Source organism: Mesocricetus auratus, unplaced genomic scaffold (assembly GCF_017639785.1).
Source record: "Mesocricetus auratus isolate SY011 unplaced genomic scaffold, BCM_Maur_2.0 Super-Scaffold_2245, whole genome shotgun sequence".
Lineage (NCBI taxonomy): Eukaryota > Metazoa > Chordata > Mammalia > Rodentia > Cricetidae > Mesocricetus > Mesocricetus auratus.
In genome coordinates, this window is record NW_024429180.1 from 44,208,704 (window position 1) to 44,226,652 (window position 17,949).

Here is a 17,949-nt window from a genome sequence, read left to right on the forward strand (position 1 = left end):
CTCAGAAGAAACTACAGTGGCAGTGGGAACGCAATAAGTAATATCATAAAATGCAAGCTACAGGCCTCTTTCAACTTCTCATTTGGCTTTTATTAAAAGATGAAGTTAGCTATCCATAGATTAATTGTTGTTTCATTTGCCATAACCCTGGATCTCATCCATATTTATCTTTAACCTTAAACCTGTCAGTCACTTTTTAGTCTTCGGCATTGAGAATCCTTTGACATTGAGATTACTCAATTTGTTTTCAACATTAAGACAAGACTCAATGTTTAGGAGTAACAGATTGGGGCACTTAGGTGAAACACAATTTGGTAACTGCATGTTCTTATGCAATAATACATCTCGTTGTGGGAAGTAAGAATATATCCTCAAAGGGAAAGAGTTCTTTGCATTGATAACTGGCCTAAAAGAGGACATTCAGGGAAAACACCCTCAGACAAGACAATGGGATGGTAAGAGCCAATGCAAAGGAGGAAAGAAGGGTCTCAACTCAGTTTTGAAAAGCTGGGCTTCCAGACATTTCTTTGCAGAGGCTGCACTATGTAGAACAGAGTATGATTAATTGACTGAGGAGTACATACATTGGGGCTCTTCACATACGAAAGTAAAACCCGTCTGTACAAAACCCTTCTGCTTTGAGTGTCTTAAGACTCCCCATTTCTCACCAAGGTGGATCATTAAGATGTTGGGATATTTTGTAAATACTTCAGTTTCCTACAATCTCATGAAAGGAGGAGAAAGCTTCATACTTGAGTGATGTTCAGATCTCAAAGTATATACACTTATGGAGATTGAAAATACCATGGTTACTGAAAGTATTGCAGGGGAAAAAAAACCTTCTGTATTGTGCACCTGCAACTCTCCAGGCCCCAGCACTACTCATCCCACTAAAATGACTTTCTTTCTAACAGTGTTGATAAAACAAACAAAAGCCTACCATTGCCTGAAGGAGAACTGGCTTTAATTACACGCATGTAAGTATGCATGCATGCATATATGTACGTAGAAGGATTTTAAATAGAACAGACATATCCAAACTGCCATGATGCGGTGAAATGTTACCCCTACAGAGGTAGGAACTGGTGGAGGTTAAACTTAGGGAGGGGCCGAAATCTTAACAAACTGCCATAGTGAAAGCGCTCTGAACACAATAGAGCCTGGGAGACAAGGAGAAAGCACCTGTGTTCCCTAAATAGGGGGGTTTGTCATTAAAGTGGTATCTCAATGTAAAATCTTTCAGTGCACCATAGTTACCACAGTCAGGATTCCTAAAAAGCTACTTAAGACACTGAATGACCCAAAGATACAAGGTCATGGAAGCTCGCCTGGCCTCATGGTAGGCAAAATGTGAGAGAACTCATCTCAGAGCAACAATCAATGAAATGGAGTAATCTGCCTTTACAGTACTGCAGAACAGGCTGCCAAGTCAACGGAACACAGGGAATTCATATTAACACAGGGACTTGCACCCACTCATTTTTAAACTACATCCCTGCTAGCCTTCCATCAACTCAGGAAATGTCGACTGTTTAAGGCATATAGTCTTGTCTCATCATTTGTTTCATTATGTTATAAACTAATGCAAAAAAACACCCAATTAATTCATTCACGGGCTGATTGATGCTCTTCCTTAAGAACAACAGATTGATTTTTTTATAGACAGCAATGTTCACTCTTCCATTGTGTCTTTCTTCGATGCACATGGTCCAATCGACTTCAGAGCCAGCTCAATGCAAAAGCAGAAGAAAAGCACTAAGGGAACAAGGTCCATTAGGCCCAATATTGCCTCAATTACTTTAATTCCATTATTCCTGTTCATATTACTTCTTCAATCAATATCTCTTTGCAGTTACTCATGTTTACCCTTTTCAAAAATCTCAAGTAATAGAATTATGGTCTTTTGAGCTCAGTGGCAACACAGTTCCATAAATACATTTTTTAATTTGTGATTGTCTCCAGATCTGTAACTGAGAAGACTTAAATTGAATCAAGTTTTCCAGAGGTCATTTCATATAATAATTTTAATGCAATATGGTTGCTTTTACCTGGTGGGCCATTTGTTACTCAGTGTCCGAGACAATTACATGTGGCTTAATGGCTGAGTGTCATCTTCCCATGTCAAACCTCAGGGTGGTTCATCTGATTTCCACTTAGACCTGAAATCTTTTCTGCACTATGTGTGCCTTTTTTCCATGCAATCCCTCTACCTCCAATGAGAGTTATTCTTCCATGTGAGACTTGCATCTGGATAGCACATTAGCCACTGCGTGTTCCCATGACAACTTATCAATCACAGTGAGAGCCTCCCAAATTATAGGAACTCTGTTTCGCTTCAGTCTCTGGACAAGCATCAGTGCAGTGTCTGTTCCACATAAGAAGCTGCTCTTTCAACACAGACAGGCTACGGGAAAGACATCACGCCCTGCCCTTCGATGTGTGGGTATCTTACTGAGCATCTGTAAAAAGAGCTTGGGACTCAAAGACGCACCATATGAACATTTTGATTGAGAAGTGACTGAAAGTTATCCTGGAGTTCAGAAGGGGTTAAAAACAAAAATCAGTAGCCGGGCTGTGGAGGTACACACCTTTAATCCCAGCACTTGGGAGGCAGAGGCAGGCAGATCTTCGTGAGTTCAAGGCCAGCCTGGTCTACAGAGTGGGTGCCAGGAAAGAAAACAAAGAAGATATACATACATACATACATACATACATACACACACACACACACACACACACACACACACACATATATATATATGTATATATATATATATATATCAGTGATTGAGGAGTCATTGAAAGTTATCCTCGAGTTCAGGAGGGGTAAAAATCAAAATCAGTCAGGAGTAAAGTTTCCATAAAAAATACAAATGACAGGCAGTCTTGAAGGAAGGGAGGGTTTTTAAAATGGAAGCAGAGAGACAAAAGCAGGAGATGCTGTGGGAGGCACAACATGGACAAGTCTCGCTGAGTACACGACTTATTGGAGTGCGGAACAGAGAGAGGAGGCCTGGCTGTCCTTTGGAAGCAGTGAGTTGGGAGTCATAAAGCAAGAGGATACAGGCCCTTATGAACTGTCAGTCTCCTTGCGATGTGCAGGATGCAAGAACGACAAGTGCTGTGTGTATGAGGCAGGAAAGCAGGCTTAGCTGTGTGTAAAAGAACCAGCGAGACCTGACTTCCGCCTTCCTATAGAAAGCCTCACCCATTTCACTCCCTCTTCCCACCGTATGCTCCAGGGGTATCCTATCAACACACAGTGCACAGCACACCAAGCTCCCTGCAGCTCATCCTCTCCTCTGGGATGTTTTTCTATTCCAGGACACTCATCCACACGGCAGCATCTTTTCTATTCTCCCGATCTCCACTCCTTTACGATCTTCTCCATAAAAAACATTCCCTAGCTCCCCTCAAGCCAATTTTACTGTCCTACTTCCTGTTTGGAAGACATGTAAAATATATGGCTGAATTACACCAGTAGCTTTTGCATGACTGTCCATCATCGCCTGAGTGATAATATATTTAGCATTTTCTCCCAGAGCAATTTTTGGTACATGACAGAAAGGCAATGCATAATTGAATGAATGAACTAATAAGCACACGAAATGGAAAGTGAGAAAAACCCAGAGAAGAATCAAGAAGAAGAGGAGGAGGAGAGAAGCCGAGGGAGAGGAGGAGGAGGTGGGAGAGAAGCAGTGGGAGTGGGGTTAAAACATGAATTACAGGAATCGGGCAAAGCCCAGTGCTACCTAGGCAGGAGAAACAGCAAGAGATGGAGGACAACGCCAAACTTCAGAGTTCCCTTCCAGAAGCCCTCTTCCTCACTACCTTAAACTTTCCCATTAGGATGACTGAGCACCAAGATTTTAGATGAACCAAAGAGAGTACCATGGCAGAAAGATGAGCCTAGAGAAATCCAACACTTAGGTTCCCATTCTAACTTGTGTGCAAAAAATATGTCCTGAGGAGCTTGATAAAAGCATGATTGTGCCAGGCATAGTGGCACATATCTTTAATGCCAGACGTGGCGAAGCCTAAGTGCATAGATCTGAGTTTGAGGTTAGCCTGTCCTACACAGCAAGTGCAAGCAGGGCTGCATAGTGAGACCCTATCCCAAAAACAAAATATTTGTTTAAATTAGGATACTTTTTAAATACTATAAATAACTTTGAACATTTTTTTAAAAATGTAAAACTCTAAAATGTTAATTATTGACTAAGTGGATATAGAAATAACTTCTCAGGTTTCAAAATCAGAGCTAACAACAAATATTAGCATCCTATGAAAATCCTATGTCCAAGTTCTCAAATATTATCTCAATGAAACTGAAGAATGCAGAATGGTAGCAAAGAAAAGATTAGGCAACAAAGACAGCCAAGGCTAAAATGCTAGAGGGGCCTGGGTTTTGTTTCTGTGTTATTTCTATAATGGAGTAGAAGGTCCGCACAAGATGACTTAGTTATTAAAATGAGAATTATTAGAGTATTACCGCTATAGTAGGGCACAGTGCAGTCATTTGCCACCCAGTTTGGCAGGCTTTAATAACCAGCATATAACTGCTCACTGGGCTCTTCCTGCAGCCACAGAGGGCAATCCCACCATCACCCCGATGTGATCATTGTGTGACTAAAGTGAGTTTAACTGTTTTCATTTTAAAGAAGCCCTATAGGGCTTCCTCAACAAACCAAACAAGAAAGTACACATGGAATACCTACAGGAGCCCTGAAGTCAATGGCAGCAAAGTCTTGAATGAAACAAAAAAACAGGGGTAGAGACATCAAGATAAAGGTATACATTCCTCCATGTCATTTGGTGGGATTATGCCTGCACACATCATACATGTTGTAAATAACTGCTATATGGTTTACAATTTTCTAAGGACAAACATCGGTGGGAAAATGGCTAACATGAATTTTAATTTACATTTCACATTGCACTACCTGCCACCACTTATAATTCCAGTGCTGTTGGAACCAATGTTACCCACTTGGCCATGGGGCAGACTCAGCCTCATTCTGAGGAACACGGAAACTCCTGTGGGCTGGGAATGTCAGCATGTAGCTTTGACCCTCCCTATCTAGACCTTGACCCACCACCTTGAAACAGCTCCATACAGCACTCATCTTGGGCATAAAAGAACTCGTGGCTCTCCTAACCTGTCCCCTCATTCCAGGCAGAAAATTCTGCCTCCAGCCCTTTATGCTTCTTGGCGGGAGGCTTCTTAGTTCTTTCTGCTAATTTTTTTCTACAACAGCAGACGTGGACAGAAAGCACTGAGTTAAGAGGAAGTAAACATTTCACAAATAAGCATTTCTAAGAACAAACTGAGCCATTAAGTTCTACCTGAGGATCAGTGTCTTAATGTCTTAGCAATAGCCACATCCAGATGCTAAGAAGGTAACTGCTAATCATTTGAGCGGGAGAAGTAGGGAAACCAGAGAAGATGCTGTGAGGGCAGATCCATGTCAGGGTAGCACTTATGAATTAAGGCTAGGAAACAGAACATTAAACTTAATAAGTACAAAGCGGCGCAGCTGGGAAGGAAGAACAGCCCGGCTATGGTTTAAATGGCACTGAATTGGCTGCAAAGATATCTTGAGGTTCTGATGGAGGCAGTATGCAAATTGCTGGCTCAGCCTGGATGCCAGCAGAGAAGCAACGACCATTCACACCAGGAGCTCTATATGTATTTTTAAACCCACTTTCTATATAACTTGTAAAGGAGGCACCTTACATATTTACAGTGTCGTTTAACTTGGACTATATCGAACAGGCATTCACTGTAGCTAAGAGCGAAGCCTGCATACCTCTAGTAAGTGCACTTTGTTTTTCCTAATTCAGTTTGGCCACAGTCGGTGTGGTCTTTCACTCATCCAGTGAATATTAAACAGCAAGCAGGGTATCAGACTTGCTAGGGGATGCCGAGAGAAGAACCCTTTGGACAGTACTGCAATTGAATTATGTCCCTCTACAAGATGCAGAGGTCCTAGCTTCCTACACAGGTGAATGTAACGTGCTTTAGAAACGGCCCATAAAGATGATGGAGTTAAGATTAGATCATTGGAATCACCCCAGTGCCCTATGACACAGGGACAGACAGGCTGAGAAGGACGGTGGGGTGAAAACTAGGGGAAAGGTGCCATCTATAAGCCAAGAATGCCCGAGACAACAGAACTTCTAACTGGAACCTACTCTTCCTCACAACACCAGAAACCCTGACCACACCTTGAGTGTGGACACATAGCTTCTAGAACTGTGAAACAATGACAGAGATTAAGTCACCAGGAATAAACCCAGTAACAAAACTGCCATGGTCAATAGAACTGGTGGGGGTCATTTCTGCTGGTATCTTGGGTCAGTCAACCAGACCACTACAGCTATGTAGGATTTACAAAAGTCATGTGGAAAGAGATGGTTTCTCTCCAGTGGGAGCCTCTAATCCTCTGGAAAAAAAATGGTTAAAAGAAAAGGAAGCAGCCAAAGTTAATGGAAAACTGATCTTAGTGACCTCTTTGGGCAAATCAAAGTTGTGAGGCATGAATTTTAAGAAAAGAAGGGGAGAGTTAGGACAACTTCAGATGAGAAGAGAAAGAGAAGACTTGTCTTCCGTGTTTACATATTTACATTAATGTTGAAGAGAGAGATTTCTGATAAAAAGGAGGAACAGCCATAATTCTGCTTTGCTCTGTAGAAATGGGTACCTGACCTCCTACAACTGTGTTTCAACACTGTTGGTTTCCACAGGCCCTGCAGATGCTCCCCATGAGCAAGTTAGTTCACGAGGCCTCACACACAGACCCCTGAGACACAGGTCACTGTGCAGCACACGACCAAGAGAATGACATCAAGCCATATGATGAAGTAATGTCCGTTCCCACACAGTGGGACCCCAACATTAGTCCTGCTTGTCATTTGTGTGCCCCCCACACACCACTCCCTTACCTTCGAAGGGTGAGCTCTCTCTCCTCCACGTATTTTCAATACATGACCATGCCTGTTGCCGAGGGCCTATAAAACAAAGGCCGTCTTGTTAGAAGAAACTCCAAACATCAATCTCCGAGCCGACTGAACATATGTAAGCAGATGCAGGGTTTCACTTGGAGGAGCTTGAGTTCAACATTGCCTTTCTGTGCCCAGTCCATTCCAATTGAATGCCCTTGCAGAAGGGCTCTGCACCATGCTAACCAGGGAACAATCAATAACTGCTCGCCATAAACACAGCCTTTGAGCTGTCAATCTTTCATAGAATATTTCTGCTTTAAGTAGCCCTCATTGTTAAAGTTTGCTACATTGAGTCAGTTGTTACGGTCAGAGTCACACTAGTGCCTAAAGCAGGGAAGGCAGATGCGTTATTTTTCCTATACATTTCCAACTGGAAATGAGCTAGCTGTTTGTTTCTCTCTAAGAAAGTCTATTGTCCTGCAGACTGTAAAATATATCTAGATATTTTCATAGACGAAAACTCAATTTCCTAGGAAGGACTTCAGAGACCGCTTTTTCCGAGCATGGTCTATACTCAAACATCAGCCTAGACTGAGGGTCCATTGGGAGGCATACAGCACTGGAATTAGCAGTTTCACGAGGCCTTCAGCTGGTTCCCACGCACACTGAAGCCTAGGTTTAAAGTACCCCAAGCATCACGCCTGTGGTTCCTAGGACCATAGTTTGGAGCGCCCCAGATTTGAAGCCCACGATTTCATCATAGGGGTGTGAGTCTCAGGACAAATGGCCTCCCAAACCCTCCAAAACCTTTGCTGCTGACTAAACCCCCTTCCTTTCCCAGGGCACATAGACTAACTGTAAAGCAACATCAAAAAGCTCTTCAGTTATAACCAATGTCATCCAAAGAGTCAAAAGAGGGAAAACAGAAATTATAAAACAGCATGCTTGCTGGCCAGGCAGTGGTAGCACATACCTTTAATCCCAGCACTCAGGAGGCAGAGGCAGGCAGATCTCTGTGAGTTCGAGGTCAGCCTGGTCTACAGAGTGATTTCCAAGCCAGCCATAGCTGCAACACTGAGAAACCCTGTCTCAAAAAACAAACAAACAAAAAGACATGGTTGCTCTAAGGGGTAATGTAGGCACTTAGGTATGCAAGCCCACTTGGAAAGTGCCTTGCTCAGCCCTGGCTATCTGGAAGGCATGCTACAATGAAACCTATAGCAAAAATTAGATCTCCCAGAAGGTACAGTGTGTGGCAGTGTCAGGGCATGTAACCAAACCAGAAATGAAAGAGTCAACTTCCTTACATCAAGAAAATACTGGACTGTGGTTTTTCTGTTTTTCTTGCAGCTTCTTTGAATATCTGTATGCATGAGCCATAACCGTGGTAGCCCAAAGGTGTGTTTTTCCCCCTTTTAACTCTCCTGCCTGTAGACAAGGGGGATGGCAAACATCAAATGCAGGAAGCGCCAACTCAGAAGTCTGCAGCACCCAGCAAGGGATAACAGAACTATGTCTCCATGCTTGCCATTTGATCACACAGAGTGTCAATGAAACCTCAACCAGTTATACGGGAACCATAAAGGGAATCGCATTAAAGTTAATACAAAAGTCAGGAAAATGTCCTCTGCAAGGGACACTGGCTATTTGGTAGATGCACCACTGGGAGCAATTGAGGGCTCTCAGTATGACCAAAGCCTGCACTTCCCCTCTCTGTGCCCATCTCTTTCCTGCATTTAAATAGTTCTTAGCTCTTCTTCCCCTCACTTAATCTTCTGGCTTCTCTGGTTCCCTTACCACCTCCAGCTGCTCTCTTATCCCCTTCTCGGGCTCTCTTCCCCCCTTCAATTGACCTTCCTCGCCCTTTCTTTTCTGAGGACAGGGAAGGGGGAGAAAGAAGGAACATCAGATATCCTCTGAGCCTCCTTTCCACCTTCTCTTTTTCCCCTACTATGCCCACATTTTTGTTCTATTATATGTTCTCTTGCCTTTCACAGAAGTGAGTTCCTGCTGTTAGCTTGCAGCCAGTCCAGCCAAACACACGGCTTAGCAATGACAGGGAAAATGCTGGACTCCTCCATTATGTCAACACAATACTTGAACTTCTGGAATCCTCCTAGCCTGTGTCAGGTCAACAGTCCAGGCAGGGAGACTTTAAAAAATTCAATAGTGTAGCATTTTCATGGCATTTAAAGATGTAGGACAAACCTGGAATATTTAGCTATTGTGCTTAAAAGTCATAAGGAGGGGACATACACTAAGCAAAGGGTTTCACTTGCTCCCTAGTTTTGCCCAAGGGCACCAATGAAAGCAATCCTGGCTTTAGTCTCAGTCTTCCTAGTGCAGATCCCCACACCCTGCTGGGATGAGGGAAGCATGCCCCGCCCCCACACAAGGCAGCTCAATGGCATCAACAGGAGCTTACAAAGTGGTCCTTGACAAAGGCACAATACAGGACAGGAGAAGTCTCCCTTACTGTCCCATTAGGAAACCTCACAAGGTACGGCTTAATAAACATAAAGAGTGTATATAATCCAGAAATGCCTGGTAACACTTTTCATATCAAATGTACTTAGGAAGAAGAACACTATAGCTTAGGCTACGATACGGCAATCTCACACATAGTCTTTAAATTGCTGAAAAGCAATTTTGGATTTCCTTAAGTAGTTTAATCTTTCATAGTCAACCTGTGAACTATCAATAAAATTCAGACAAAATCCAGTTTGCTGGCCTTTTGTGTCCCAGCAGCTGGACACAGTACATGGCACAGTCTGTATAGGATGGAGAAATGAGTAAGTAACCAAGCAATCAACACACTGGTCAGTATAAATTTTAAGATAGCCTAGTTGAGGAAAATAATAATTTACACTGATGGTCTTGGAAAATTTTCCTTAGGTTTTTGGCACTGTCCCCTAATGATAAACTAACACAGGATTTAGGATACAATTGCACTAGAATGGGCAGCAACACTAAGCAGTCAGATGTGACCACTAATATTCAAAAGACAAATTTGAAAATAAAAAAATCTAAAATGCAGACAAATGTTATCAAATAATACAGTGTCCTGTGGTGCATTAGCAAATGCTTCTGATTGTTTCCAAGTCATGCTGTTCAAGTCTCTTGTCATTCACGGTCTCATCATACAGCTACATCTCTTCAAAGGTGGGAGTAAGGGCCAGAACACCACACACAGGCATTTTCCAGTCAACTAAGAAATTCCCCAGAATGCACTTGCTCCACAGACCACATCAACTACTGGATTCCTACTTTGGCTAGTGAGAGAAGGGCATTTAGATTGTTGAGCCATGCCAGACAGAACTGTGGGAAGCTACTCTCTGAATGCCAGGGGACAGGTGAGCAGTTTCCCAGTGGCTGCAAGATACTACTTGTCAATTAACTAAGAGTGAAGCACGAGCCTGGAAGTTTGTTACATGTTACTCTAAATTGATTTGTAATTAAAAGCATGTGTTTCACTACGTAGCATCAGTTGTACACAGAAGTTACTAGAGGTTCTTTTTAACACTAGCATCCATATCATCATTGGACTGAAAGCATCACACCTCTATCAAAGCAGTTCAGAAACCTACTGAGTCAACCATTGAGGGCATACGTATTTCAGCAGAAGTCTGATCTGGGTAGGATTAAATATTTAAAAGTCACCAGTTTTACTTACAACTAATAGTGCTGAAGGCTATTACCCCAAATACAGTGACACTGCATTTGAAAAACAGCAGCGGTAGGAAGGCCTCTGTCATCTCTCCTGTCCTTCTTGCCCGAAAGAACTTGGGAAAGACTTTTTTGACTTCTTGAAGCAGATCGCAAGACCCTCACACGAGAGATAAACCTTCTACATACAAATCAAAGAAGCCAAGGATATTGGGTACCCAGAAGACTCGAAGCGCTTAGTAGACCTTCCATTTATTACCAGGAGATCATACTCCTTTGCCCAAACCCACTTCTTAGGTAACAACAAAACCCACCAGTTTAACAACAGTCTGAAGTCACTATTGTATGAAGTCTCCGCTATCATATAAAAATTTTTAAGATTTTGTTTGTCTTACTTTTTATAAGTGTCTTTTGATTGGGGAATACCAGCCATGAACCTAGGCTAGACTTTTCTCCTCCTCTGGTATTTTAGACCATTCCCCAGAAACTACATTTACTATGGCAGGGGCAAAGCATGAGACCTGCATTTGTTACCATGCAACAAGCAAGGTTTTCTAATAGCATGGATTTAGAGTAAAGGTAGGGTGTTTTAACTGATTCTCCTTAAATTTCATTTTGAGTTTTCTAGGCATATGGTTTCCTAATTATATGAAGACCACCATTCTACAATTTCAGTCTTATTATAAGGATGCAGCAAGTCCAGCCTCGGTCGTTCATGAATAAGGTCTCTTTAACATTTTAATGAGAACATTAACTCAGCTTCACTTGGTTTGGCCTTCCCAGAAAGTCTCTTAGCCTTAAAGAAAGCTACTTACAAAACCAATAATGAAATTGCAGGTCTCTCTGTGCCCCCAAGGGCACCACTGAGCCACAAACAGTGGCTGTATTATTTCTCCCCAGAACTGGCCTATATTTTGATCACACTACAGTTTGGTAAATGAGTCGAATATCTAAAGAATTGCCTCCATCCCTGTAGTGCTGTGTGCTGTGTGTGCTCACTCATTTTATATCAGATTTGTCCCCTAATTCACATTTTATGTTATACACAGCTTTGAATACAATGTGTGGCTCAATGAATGTTGGAACCTACTTTTCTGCTAGTCTCCCTTAATCATTTTCTACTGCCTGCCTTCTCTCTTGCCATGTGACAGGTTCTCACCGATGCTTCAAACAGCCTTTCACCTGGGGCCCATTAAATCAGAAGACAACCCACAGAGCTTCAGAAGCCAAAGGTGAACAAGAAATAATTCCCAGACTCAGTGACTTAACATGAATTTCTGCTTCTCATCCTCTGAACAAAATCTGGGAATCTGGAGCAAAGTGAATGAAAGAGTCTGTCACCTTTAAAACCAAGGAGGAGAGAAGGCTAGAGCCAAAGGGAATTAATGTTCAGGTCTCACTGCCTGCAACTCTTACAACATTTGCTGAGCACCTACTATGCAGAAATGCAGAAGCACAATACCTGGACCCCAAACAGACTGGAACTCCATTCCCACTAAACTGTTGTTCTAGTGAAAAGGACGAAGAAAAAAATGAAAACATCTGAGGGAGATAAGTATATGAAGAAAATACAACAAAGGTATTATCAGAGATGTTTGTTGAATACAGTGTATATTTAAAATCAAGCTTGGGGAAAGGGGAATCACATCAGAATTCTTAAGCCCATTTAAAGACATGGTGGAACTCTGAATTCATTTGCATAAGGAAAAGAAGCCAATGACAAAAGATCACATAACCTATGTGAGAGTAATGGTTGTCAGGGGTTGTGGAGGACAGATGAATGGACAGAACACAGAGGACTTCATAGCAGAAAATATTGTGTATGATGCCACAATGATAAATGTGTCACTGTTGGGTCCAAATTTCTTAAATATGCAACACCAAGAAGGGACCCATAGGTAAATCATTGACAGGTGACAATGGTGTGTCAATGCGCCCTAAGAGTTGAATGTTGACTGTGGAGAAGAATTGAATCTAAGAACTCAAGTTTTGTTTGCTTCATCTCTGGTTCTAGTCTTTCTGTTGCTGTGCTAAAACGAGTCGGGGAGGAAAGGATAAGTTTGGCTTACATGTCCTTACCACAGCCTACCATGGAAAATGTCTGCTCAGGAGATGAGCTAGAGCCCGGAGGCTGAAACTGAAGCACAGAACATTAAGGAACACTGTCTTCCTGCTTTGCTCTCTCCATCTTTTGCTTAGCCTGCTTTCTTATATAACACAGGACCACCTACCAGGTCAGGGGTGGCCCTGCCCCACAGGGGGATGGGCCCTCCCATGCTGATCATTAACCATGAAAATGTCTCACAGGCTTACCTACAAACCAGTGTGATGAAGTTATTTTCTGGATTGAAGTTCTATCTTCCCAGATGACCCTAGCTTGTGTCAAGATGACAAAAAAAAAAAAAAAAAACTAACCAGCACATTTCCTTGGTGGGTGTGCATAACAAACATATATGTATATGACTATATATGAATATATGTATGTGATCATATGTAAATACATGTAACTTCAATATAGTGAGTTTTGTAACTGTGAATAATTTCACCAGTTTTCCAAGGAGAAGGGACAGGTGTGGTCTCCATGAACTTCAAGGAGGCTGAGTGAGGATAAATAAGAAATCGCACTAAGGTCTCACAGTCAGTCACCCAGGCTGCCTCACCCCAAACCAAGTTGGGTACCATGCACCTCTACATTTCTCTCAGGGTGCCCTGCAAGCTCTGGTCTTGATGTGAGAACATTACAGCATGAGGCAAAGGCTGGGGAAGGGTAATGCTGCCACCTTCCTCTGTCCTTCTCCTTAGTCTCGTCCTGTCATCCGTGCTAGTTAAACAATCCATAAAATGTGGTTGAGAAAATGAAAAAATCATTAACACCAAAGCCAGCCTCACAGAGAGAAAATCAAATATTAAGGTGCAGTGTGACACAGATTTTTAAATAGACATTTAAATTATCAACAACAGGCCTCTACTGCACATGCTCATGCAACATGCTCCTGGGGAGTGCATGGATGGAAAATCCACATGGCAAAGGACACACCAGGACTCAGTGGCCTCGTGGGGTCTGTATACATATCCTCGCCTGGAACTCTTACGGTTACCTTCTCAGAGAACACTGAAGGGACTGAGCAAGGCCGCACTATGAGCATACTCTTTTCACGTAAGCACTGTGGAGGCAGAGGACGGGGATCGCCTGGAGTTCCAGGCAAGCCTGGTCACATTGACATATCTAGTCCAGTCAGGGCTACATGACAAGGCCCTGTCTCAGAACGAGAAATAAAAATAGGGTCGAGGAAATAGTGCAGTCAGTGAAATGCTCACTTTTCTGAATGAAAAAGTCTGGCACGGTGGTGTACACTTGTAATCCCAGAATCTTGCAGAGCACAACGGGATGCTGGTAGGTCAGTGTCCAGCTAACTGGTCTAGTCTACTTGATGAATCCAGGTCACTGAGAGATTCTGTCTCAAAAGAAAAGGCAGATGCCTGAAGGACAACTGAGCTTGACTCCTGTCAATCATCCACACGTGAACAACTGCAAGCAAACACAGACACACACACACACACACACACACACACACACACACACATACACACACACACACACACACATACACACACACAAAGGCACTAAGCACAAACTGGATGTGATGGTGCACACCTGGAATGCCAGCACTTGGAAGATGGAGGCAAGAAAATCTCTGAGGTCTAGTACAGCTTGTTTTACTTAATGAGTTCCAGGACAGCAGGAGTATGTATAGAGACCCTGTCTCAAAAACCAAAAAAAAAAAAAAAAAAAAAGACAAAACACTGAACAAATTTTAGGAAGAGAACAATACTAGAGCCAACAAGTTCACAGATCTTGTCTCTGTAACATTTAAAAGAGTAGTTAGACTTTCTAAAACTACAATAATTTGTACATAAGTGAGAATATTTTACATAGATTGTCACAAAGAATCATATGTATACATAAAACATCACAGAAGAATCATAAAAAAAAGAGTAGTTAGAGGAGACAGATTAACTTGAAAGAACTCAATCCAGTTTAAAGAGAGCAAACATTAAGGGTAGACATGGGGAGCCTGGAGGGTCTGTCTTGTCTGCATATGACATAGGCAAGTTTTAAACAAAGGCTTCCATCACTCACCTACCAGGTATTCCCTGGAAACTCTGAGGACACCCACCTTATGACATTGTTAGTCTGAAAAGGAAACAGTGAGGGGGTGTCAACTTCTGCCCTGTGAGTCATGCGTTTTGTCCCTCTGTGTGGGGATTGTTTGTCTCCTGTTCATCTGTGCATTTCCTCTGTACAGCTTCTCACCAGTATTTTCCAAGAGACTCCTCCTTATAACCACCGCCCCACAGAGGCACAGCCCTTACTGGTTCCCACAAGAACTGAACTGAGATTACAACAAGAAGAGAGCCCAGGGGAGAGGCTTTTGAGAAGCCCGGCCAGTTGTACACTGACCTCTAGTCTAGATTAGAAAAAAATCTGCATCAGGGCTAAACACGTGGCATCAGAGAGTCAGTCTCCTCCTCCACTGATTGTCTTAACCAAATGCTTTCATGAGAACTGGCATTTGCCCTGACATGACAGGAACAGTCAGGTGATCACTCTGAAACTGCTTAGGATGTCAAGCCAAGATCCTCTATCCAGGTCATATTTCCCTGTGTATTCTGCCCTGTAGAAACTGTTCTGCTGCCTGGGCATGTACTGTTTCCAACTCTACCTTCTCCCAACATTAAAATGTTCTTTCCTCTTTTGGCAGAGTGGGTTGATGGATTTCCAAAGAGAGTGCAAGAACAGCAGCTGATGGGAATGAGCTGGAAGTAACCCAGCTACACTGGATCTGTCTGTCCTAAGACCCTGATCCTCGGGAGGTTTTATTAAGGCAGTGTCATGGATGGGCTGTGGCTGGTAGGCCTGGAGCATGAACAAGCACACATGCAGGGGTTGGGGGAAGAAAGCAGAGCATATACAGCAAGGAGGATCCAAGATAGAAGCCAACACTGAGAGGGCACTTATCGGCCCAGGATTCTCAGGTCCAAGTTCTCAGCACAAAGGAGATTTATTTGCCCCAGAGGGACAGTGGGCAGGGAATAAGAGACAAAGACAGGAGACAGGGGACAAGGGATGAAGGGAAGGGAACAAGGGAGAGGGGAAGGGGGTCTTTGTCCCAGAGGACAAAGGACTGCCTCTGGATAAAGAGGAGACAAACGTGTCACATAAAAAAATGGTAGAACAAGAGGAAACCCTATGTTAGGATGAGGTGTTTAATTTTAATTGGGTATGTTAATTAAGTGAGCCAAACAGGGCTTTTGATTGCTGGACTTCAATACTTGGATAGCTGCACTTTGGTATTTGGTAGTCAGTCTCAGAAGGAAGAAGTGGCCAGATAAGGGAATGGATTTTGGAGTCTAGTTTTAGGAATGTAATCTAATGGTTTTTAGCAAAGCCACAGGAATGGAGAAAAGGGTAGGGCCTGCCAGAGTCGTGCTTGCCTATAAGCCAATCTTGACAGAGTCCCTTCAAACACACCACATCTCAAAGTGACTTCAAAGGTTGGGAACAAAAGGATTCAAAATGAAATGGCACCTATCACTAGCAATTGAGAGCTGTGTGGTCACAACTAGAAATGTTGACTCCTCTTCATTCTACAATGAAAACTGCAGCCCTCGGCACCTTATTTCTATCTTTAGAGTCCACATTAAATGTCCCATTATCTTTGTGTGACACTTGATACTATGAAAACACTAGGAGGCACCTGTAAAATCGCACTCTCTTGTTAAAAGCACTGTTTACCTCTTTTGTCTTTTCTTTCTCACAATCAGACATAAGTACTATTAGATAAATAGAAACCCAAAGAGATTTACAATGTACAAATTGTACAGTATGCATGGTGAAAGAAACTGCATTCAAACCCTTTTGACGGGGTGGTCTGTGCTTTGTAATGTACACTGCTCACTATCTGTTCTGTTTGTGCTTTATAGATAGATGATCCTTGACTCATGGCGGGTTCAATTTATGATGGGGCCAAATTATACACACTATAGCATCTGGGTATTCAGTTTTAATGTCCTCTAGGGGTGGCAATGTGTGTGCCAATGTTCTCTTGCAATGCCAGTCATCAGTGGAACATCACGGTGCCCAGCTAATGAGGAGACCTCCAAGGTGAACACCCTATCCACTAAGGAGCACCATCACTAAGCTATGATGTTCGATGAGTAGGTGAATGAAATCCTTTTTCACTTCAGACATTGTTTTTCAATTCACTATAGGTATTGCATGGCATAACCCCATCATAATTTGAGGAGAATTTGTCCTATGACTCTCACTCACCTGGACTTCTCTAATTCAGAATTGACAAGGCAATAAAACAGGATTTCTGCCAAGATGAGTAATGGACCACCCTCAAACTAGGAGCCCCCAAAAATCTCTTCCTCCAAAGCTGCCCCTGTTGGGATTTTGTCACAAGAGTGAGAAAACTAGTAAACACCTACTCTGTGTCAACTGGAGAATTAGGGGCCACCAGCATCAGGTACATACAATAGATAGATCCTGGACTGAAAAATTTCAGATACAGACTTAGACCTAGTTGCTTGCCAGCTATGTCATCAGGGTGAAATGACCTCACCTCCTGATTCCAAGTCCCCCGTAAGCAATGAGGATGATATTAAGTACTAGGCCAGATAAAAATGAAGTTGCAGACAGTACACTGTCTACATAACTAATTTCATGTAGGCTATTTATCTCCCCTCATTTTCTTACATTTCCCATGACCCCTTCCTTACACAACAACCACCTTAATAATGGTATTTCCACATACAAAAGACTGTTTTAAAGTTAATAAGGGACATCAAGTCTCTTTGTGCTGACAGTTTCCCACATTAACAACAAACTTGTCTGTTCATGGTCTAAAGATCAGCTGTCACAAACAGCAGGTGTCCAGGGAATGACAATGACTGTGAAGTAAACACCCTGGAGAATTGAAGCTCATTCTTTTAGGCACCAATACCCTTTATATCTGAAAGCATTCAAAAATGTTCTTGTTTTTTCTCCTGACTACTATATTACCACAGTGGGTGGAAAGAAGATTCCTCTCTGATTTAGAGCTATCAGTGTGAACTTAGATCTGGTGCTGGAATAAAAGTAGGCATTCCTTGAATTTTTTTTAAATCACTAGATTTGCTACACTGAATGCTACACTGAATGAGCCCAGATTTCTACGCAATATTCTTCCATCTCCAGTCTTTCCATGGTCGGCAGCTTTTTCCCAAAGGAAGCAGAAGACCCAGGAAGGAACAAGTTCACACCACTGACATATTCAAAGGATTGCCCATGAA

General features: G+C 42.6%; 1 protein-coding gene across 5 annotated transcripts in view; it reads right to left on the reverse strand.

The window, feature by feature from the left end:
• The window catches only part of Enox1 (ecto-NOX disulfide-thiol exchanger 1), a 557,937-nt gene that overhangs the window by 432,740 nt on the left and 107,248 nt on the right, over window positions 1-17,949 (reverse strand). For 3 of the 5 annotated variants that reach the window (XR_005881833.1, XM_013114091.3, XM_040758146.1), the window contains exon 2: window positions 6,946-7,011. The exons of 1 other annotated variant lie outside the window; for it this stretch is intronic. The gene's annotated coding sequence lies outside the window, so the exon portion shown is untranslated. Of the gene's footprint in view, window positions 1-6,945; window positions 7,012-14,789; window positions 14,902-17,949 lie in introns of those variants that run through there. One more of the 5 variants, XM_040758120.1, reaches the window with a different exon arrangement.